Below are 7,758 nucleotides of genomic sequence, written 5' to 3'. Positions count from 1 at the left end.
GCGGCATTTTCAAAAACGCCGCCGCACTTATAAGCTGCCCCAAACGGGCCCTTAGATTTTTTGCGATAGTAGGGCCATATTCCACGTGGCATTGCGTGATTGGCTTATGCATGGAGGCTTCCATACGTTTCACGTATGAAACGTATGGAATAATTTTTCCTTCGAAAAAATTATTTCATACAGACACCGCATTTCTGCATGCGGTGTTCGATCTACACCGTGGATCGTAGCAAAGATGTATTTTAGTGGGCACACTCTAAAAATTAAAAAAAAAAAAAAAAAAAAAAGGCTGGTGGAGATGGGACGTATGGAATAATTTTTCGCTTCGGCACTCCTCTTCCAGGCGCACTCCTCTTCCAGGTAAGTTCCTTCGACACTCCTTCTGCTCAGACCGATCAAGCAATGCCATGGCTAGCGCTGAGTAAAAAAGTTTGAGCTTTTTCTCTGTGAGGCAACCAAATCGCCCTTTCTCTCTTCCGAAGCTCTCACAGAACTTGCACCCCAATCTACCCGGCTTCTACCAGAAGCCATCCGGTTCAGTTCCGCAGCAGGTGGGTGACGTTTCCAACGATTTTCCCTTGGATTGCCATGAGTCCTTGGACGAATTGTAAGAAGAAGGGAAAGATTTCAAAGATCGACAACAAAAATATAATGAAAGAGGCCATGAGAGATGAATCAGATTGCACTGTCACAGTCTGTGCCCGCTGTCACTCTTTGAGAAGTTGCGGCCAGGTCAGAACCTTAAAGCATAGAATTTAATACGAGATTTTGATTTCACTCGCTTTTTATCTAAAAAAAATTATAAAATCATCGAGCAATGCTCCAGTGGTAGTTATTGCTGTTGATTGCGTTGATTTTGATGGTTCATTCCCGAAACTAACTGCGAAGTCATTGTTCAAAGCTTTGGAGGTATCCCTGAATAGTTCAAAGATAACCAAGCTGCCAAAACTTCTCCTAGTTGCAACTACAGTGGATCTTCTACCCCAATAAATATCTCCAGCAAGGTTGGATAGGTGGGTTCGGCACCGTGCAAAGGTGGGAGGAGCTCCCAAGCTTAATGGTATTTACCTAGTGAGGGCCCGAAAGGATTTTGGTGTGAGGAATTTGCTGTCATTCATCAAGGAGTTTGCAGGTCCTCGTGGTAATGTATGGGTGATTGGGCCTCAAAATGCAGGGAAGTCTACTTTGATCAATACAATTGCTAAAAAAGAAGAGGTAAAAATGACAAGATTAACAGAGGCTTCGGTGCCCGGTACTACACTGGGAATAGTAAGGATTGCTGGAATTTTACCAGCCAAGGCAAAGATGTACGATACTCCTGGTCTTTTACATTCTTATCTTATGACAATGAGGCTAAGTAGAGAGGAGCAAAAGATGGTTGAAATAAGGAAGGAGCTGCGGCCGCGGACTTACAGGATCAAGGTATGATATCGTTTCCCTGTGTAGAATAAAAGAGCTTTTGACATCAATCTCAGAAGTAAATATATTTCTGATGTAATTAACTTGATGACTCCATGTATGTTTCATGTAACATTCATCTAGCTTTTTAAATGGAAAGCAGATTTTTTAAACTTCAAATTTGTGATTTGTAGTCTTCCACATGAAGCAATATTGTATTTTTTTCCATATTAGCTTGCTTGGAGAACATCCAGTGTTGAACTATCCATAACGAAGGGAACAAGCTAAATGATTTGGTTTCCAGTTCGTTTTCTTTTTCTTTGAGCAATGTTCTGTCCATGTCAACGCTCAGCCCTTCAGATAAACTTTTTTAGGCTTAATGTAAGCTCCTTAATGTTTAGGAAAGTTCTAGATTTGAGCCCATTTTGTACGTGTAAACTTTGTTGTCTATTTGAGCGGGTTGGGCAAGAATGCATTTTACACTAATAATCCTTTGATTTTAGGCTAATTGAATTATGGGTAGGATGTCATAAATCTCTTATATGATCCTATCATGATTGGTAGAAAATTTAGAGTTGGGGTTTTGTAAGAATTGTCTTGCTTGATTATGTGAGGGGCTTAAGTGGTTAAAAAGTGTGGGAAGAGGGAGGAGATATTACAAAACAAAATTAAAGTAAGGGGATTTTGTAGAGTTCACAAAGCTCTGTGTATTAATCCAAATGCTTATAGCACACCAACAATTTGTATCATAAAATTTTTGAAAATATTAGAAGTTATTTTTAATTGCAGCAATGGGGCATAAATAACGAATGAAGGATTGTAGGGAAGAAAAGAAACTTAGGGCCCATTTGGGGCAGCTTAAAACTACGGTTGCGTTTTTGAAAACGTCGATGTAGTGTTTGTTTCGCACGTTCGGCCAGCTTTTTAAAAAACGTGATTTCGAATTTGGCATAATCTGGCCCGCGGCATTACCCCTGCGGTTAGCGTTTCCTTCGCTGCGTTTAACCTTGAATTACTTCCGCTGCCCTTCACATAAACTGTCGCGAATTACCTCGCTCTTTGCCTACCTCGCGATCCCTAGCCGCTAGCTGCTTCCTTCCGCTCTCTCGCAGCTTCTTCCATCAGCAGTAAGCTCAACTCTCTCGCTGCTTCTTCCGCCCGCAATAAGCTCCTCTCTCTGCTCTCTCGTTGCTTCTTTCGTCTCTCTCGCTGCTTCTTCCGTCCACAATAAGCTCCTCTCCCTGCTTCTTCGGCGTTAATCCTAGGAGGCCAGCAGCTCCTCTCTTCGGCATTTATCCCCTTCCAGGTAAATCCCTTCTCTCCTGTCATCAACCTTGTGTATCACATCCTGGTGCAAATCTTCTCTGCATGTGGAGTTCAATACCTTAAAGTTTTGCTGATAATCTCTCCTACTTTGAAGAAAATTATAAAAATGGGCGTTTACATACATACCACACAAATCTGATGTAAATTTCAGGTTATATACATTTAGATTTTGGAAAAATGGATGAACCAGAAAAAGCTGCAAATCAGCTGTTTTTCCAACGCACAAACCAAACAGCCATTCAGTTTATTCAGACCAGAGACAAAATGATCGTTTATCGAGAAACAATTGCAAATCAGCTGTTTTTCAAATGCACAAACCAAACATTCAGCCAGATAAGCTGTTGATCAACAGTTTATCAGGATAAGTTGTTTATCTGAATAAGCTAGATAAGCTGTTTATCTGAATAAGCTGGATAAGTTACAGCTGCCCCAAACATACCCTAAGTCTCTCATGCCAGACATATCAATCTACATTTTTACTTTTCCTAAAAAAAACCATTAAATTCAACAATAATTCCACGACCTGTGCAGTGAACAACTATAATCTTAATATGCATTATCTTTAAATGCAAACCCATGTATGAATGACCAAAAAAATCTAGTTTTTTACTTTATAAAACTATAAACTTTCACTTTAAATTTATTCCTTATAGTTTCAATTTAGGAATTTACTTTTTTTTAATCTCTTTGATAATCATATCAGGATCACCATCATATTGGAAGGTATCTTCAAAGTTATACATGTAGGTACTATCAAAAATTTGCACCTCGAGGTATATCTTTATCTTTTCCTTTATCATGCACGGATACGTCACATCCACTGCTAGTACCGTCTAGAGGCAATCCTATATGACTTAAACTTTTTACATTTCATTTCATTTAAAAAACCTTATGTTAATGAAATTGAACAATCATTATTGTTTTTCCCATTCATTTCCTTTAATTATTAAGCTTACAACAAGCATACAAGTATAAAAAATAATTGTCTAAAACATCAACGAATTTTTTATTTAATATAGTTTAATTTAATATATATAACAAAATAATTACACACCTTATTTTGCCTGCTTTTATCACTGAGTCCCTAACTCCTAATCTTCTAGGCTCAAATGTTCTTCAACCGAAATTAATGTTAAAAAAGTAACATTTTTTTGTTAAGTATTGATTCTAAATTATGTAAATTAAGCTTTAACATTTATTAAAATATACATTATCTTTTAAAGTGATTTATTCCTTGATCTCGAAACTGAATCTCCCTTCCTTCAATTTCTTCCTAATTTCAAATACATCTATTATTAACACTTAAAGAGTAAATTTAAATATACATATAAGTTTCGTTAATTAAATTAACCCAAACTTACTCTACCAATATTTGCTCGAATCGATATTTCTTCACACACAATCGTCCACTTGAATGCCTTTTTTAAATTCATAACCTTCATTGTTAATATTATAATCTACTTAATTAATTAAATTTATATATATATAAACATCAAAGAATAAGATGCTCACCTAAGGGCTTAGGTTAAGTTCCTTAACCTATACACTACGACTCCCTTATACAGTCTTCTTCTTCCTTTGCAAACTTACAACACATGATTTTGTCTCCTACTCCTTCCTTTTTCTTTGAATGAGGCTCAATTTCAACACAGCGTGCACGCACGAGCCTTCTTATTATTTTTCTTCCTCTATGCGAGCACATTGTGGAAACCATTCGACCCCCTTCCTTCCTCCTCTTCGGTTGGGCTTAATCGAAAACCGCACATGCACAAAGTCCCCTCCTGCTCCTTCCTTCTGTATGGTAGCAACACACACAATGCTTTCCCTTATGTGGAGTCCTCGGCTTCCTCACAAGTATGCATGCAGAGCCACTCAACTCAATTTCCTTATTCATGCATATCGACACATCATAATACCATATTAGGTGATGACACCAATTGCAAGACTCCTCGACCAGGATGCAAGCTAGGGTAGGAAATGGCCCCCTTCTCTTCTTCCATCTCTTATTTATGCTACTCATAATCTTTTCTCGATCTCATTTTCTCTCTCTGAAGGGCAGAAGAGAAAAGAACCCCCCTTGAAATCTATTAATCATACTGCTCGATGGTTAAGTTTTGATTCATTTATTATTATTATTATTATTATTATTATTATTATTATTATTATTATTATTATTATTTTCATTACAATCTCCACTCCTATATAATTTTTTTGCCTTCAAATTTGAAAACATTTAATATAAAACAAATATACCTCAAATGAAAAGTTGTAAATATCTTTTTTGTATATCAAAAACTATCTCCCAAGTAGTATCATTCTCCAATCAGTGTTTCTATAAAGTCTTCACAGATGGAATCTCTCTATTGCAGAAATTTTTCACATCATAATCCAATATTCTTTCAGGCTCCCCAACATAAGTCAAATCAGACTGAATATCAAATGAGTCTGCAATCACCCTAATAGATTCATCTTCAATATATTTTTTAATTGAAGAAATGTGAAAAACATTCTTTACTCCTTGCATATGAACTAGTAAAGCGAATAATTAATCCATATTTCCAATCCTCTCCGTAATCTCATATGGTTCTACATATATAGGGCTCAATTTTTCTGTCTTTCCAAATTTATGCACACTTTTCAAAGGACTACTTTTGTAAATACAAACTCTCCAACTTCAACCCCAGTGGTATGTGTTTGGCATCATAATATTTTATGTGCTTATTCTGCACTACCCTAAGTCTAACTCTGATCAGTTTAATTTTTTCAATAGCATCATCAACAAAGTTAGCTCTAATAATTTGTTGTTCACCTATTTCAACCCAAAATAAATGTGTCATACACTTTCTTCCATACAAGCTTCATATGCAGCCATCTTAATGCTATCCTGGTAATTAATATTATAAGCAAATTTTAGTAAAGGAATATGTGATTCCCATCCTTCACTAAAATCAGGGACACACAACCTTTATAGATCCTCTAAATTTTGAATGATTTTTTTTTACTGGCCATCCTCTCAGGGTGAAATGGTTATACGAATAGACAATGTGGTGCCCAAAGGTTCCTAAATATTCATTCACAATCAAAAAATAAATCTACCATCTCTGTCAAATACAATGGACTTTAGCACTGCGTGCAATGCTATAATTTAATCCACATATAACTTGACTAACTTTTTAGCTAGCTTTGTGTGTCTAAGAGGAAAAAATGGGCTGACTTAGACAATCTATCAACAATTACTTGAATAGCAACTCGACCCTGACCTGATCTAGATAATCCAGTCACAAAGTTCATATCAATTTCCTCTCATTTCTGCTCTAAAATCGATAAATATTGTAACTGACATCTAGGACATTGATGTTATGTTATCACTAGTTGACATGAATGTCACTTAGCCACAAATTCTGCCTCACTCTTCTTCAATCCTAGCCACAAGAGTGTTTCCTTGAGATTCTGATATATTTGATTATTCATTGAGTGAATAACATAACCAGATAAATGTGTCTCGTCATGAATTTTCATCTCAAATTATCAGTCCTTGTAACATTAACCTAGCATTTATACTTTAATAAGTCACCCTGATCTAACAGATACTTCTCCAAACTATCTGCCTTAACATGCTCCAGGATTTATGAACATTGTTATCTCTAATTAATGAATCTTCAATTCTATCTTTCAAAGTGGATTGCACAGTCAATTGATTTAATTGCAACATAATATAATCACTATAATTAATTACAAATAGTTTCAACTTCTTCTAATGTTTAAGTAATTACTTCTGTTAAGTAAATAAATAGTTTAAATTACTTGAATCCTTCTTGTTCAGTGCATATATAACCACATTTGCCTTCATTAAATGATACTCAATATCCAAATCATAGTCTTTAATAAATTCCAATCATATCCTCCGTCTCAAATTTAACTCTTTCTAAGTAAAGATATGATTCAAACTCTGTGATTAGTGAATAGCTTGCATCTAACTCTATATAGATAACGCCTCTATATCTTAAGTGCAAACACAACTACTGCAAGCTCCAAATCATGTGTGGTATTATTTCTTTCATGATTCTTTAATTGCATTTAAGCATAGACAATGGCCCTTCCATATTGCATGAATACATAACCCAAACCTTTCAAAGATGCAACACTAAAAATTTGAAACCTTTATGATCCCGAAAGAATAACCAACACTGGTGCAAGCATTAAACAAGTCTTCAACTTCTGGAAAGCCTCCTCACAAAAATATGACCTATAAAACTTCATTGCTTTCTGAGTCAACATTGATAATGTCATAACAATTTGTAAAAACTCATCTACAAATCTCCTATAATAACCAGTCATATCTAGAAAGCTCATAACCATAATAGTAGTAGGTTTTCACCGATCTATATTTGTCTTGATTTTGGTCTGATCAACGGGTATGCCATCTTCATTGATTATATGCATAAGAAACACCACACTTTATAGCCAAATTCATATTTATAAAATTTGAAATTTAGTGTATTCTCCTTTAAAACCTACAACACCACATGAAAATGATTTGTATAATTAGCTTCGGCTCTAGAATACACCATGATATAGTCAGTAGTGACAACCACAAAAGTATCAAAAAATGTCTGAAGTTTTTTCTCTTCAAATCCTTAAAAATTATTGAAGCGTTAGTCAATTCAGATGGCATCACCATGAATTCATAGTGCTCATATCTGGTTCTGAAAGTCGTCTTCACCATGCCTTCCTCTTTAATCCTTAGTCGGTGATAGTCTGACCCTAAATCAATCTTTAAAAATACAGAAGCTCCATCTAATTGATCAAACAAGTAGTTGTAAGCTTATTTAACTCCATATAGTCAATGGACATCCTGAAGCTCCCATCCTTCCTCTTCACAAAGAATATTGGATCTCCGTAATGTGGGGTGTTAAAGCTGATAAACCCCTTATCTAGCAATTATACAATTGACTCTTCAACTCTTTCAACTCCTTAACTGCCATTTTGTAGGGTGCCTTGGATACAAGCTCAAAGCCCAACAAATGCTCAATA

At 35.6% G+C, this 7,758-nt stretch overlaps 1 pseudogene; it reads left to right on the top strand.

The window, feature by feature from the left end:
- Positions 1 to 456: 456 nt before the first annotated feature.
- LOC110033046 lies at positions 457 to 1,520 on the top strand (annotated as a pseudogene).
- Positions 1,521 to 7,758: the final 6,238 nt, after the last annotated feature.

The sequence above is a fragment of the Phalaenopsis equestris genome, unplaced genomic scaffold, assembly GCF_001263595.1.
Source record: "Phalaenopsis equestris unplaced genomic scaffold, ASM126359v1 Scaffold001081, whole genome shotgun sequence".
Taxonomy (NCBI): Eukaryota; Viridiplantae; Streptophyta; class Magnoliopsida; order Asparagales; family Orchidaceae; genus Phalaenopsis; species Phalaenopsis equestris.
The sequence above is the reverse complement of the archived record's forward strand: the minus strand, read 5'-3'. Positions and strand labels throughout refer to the sequence as shown.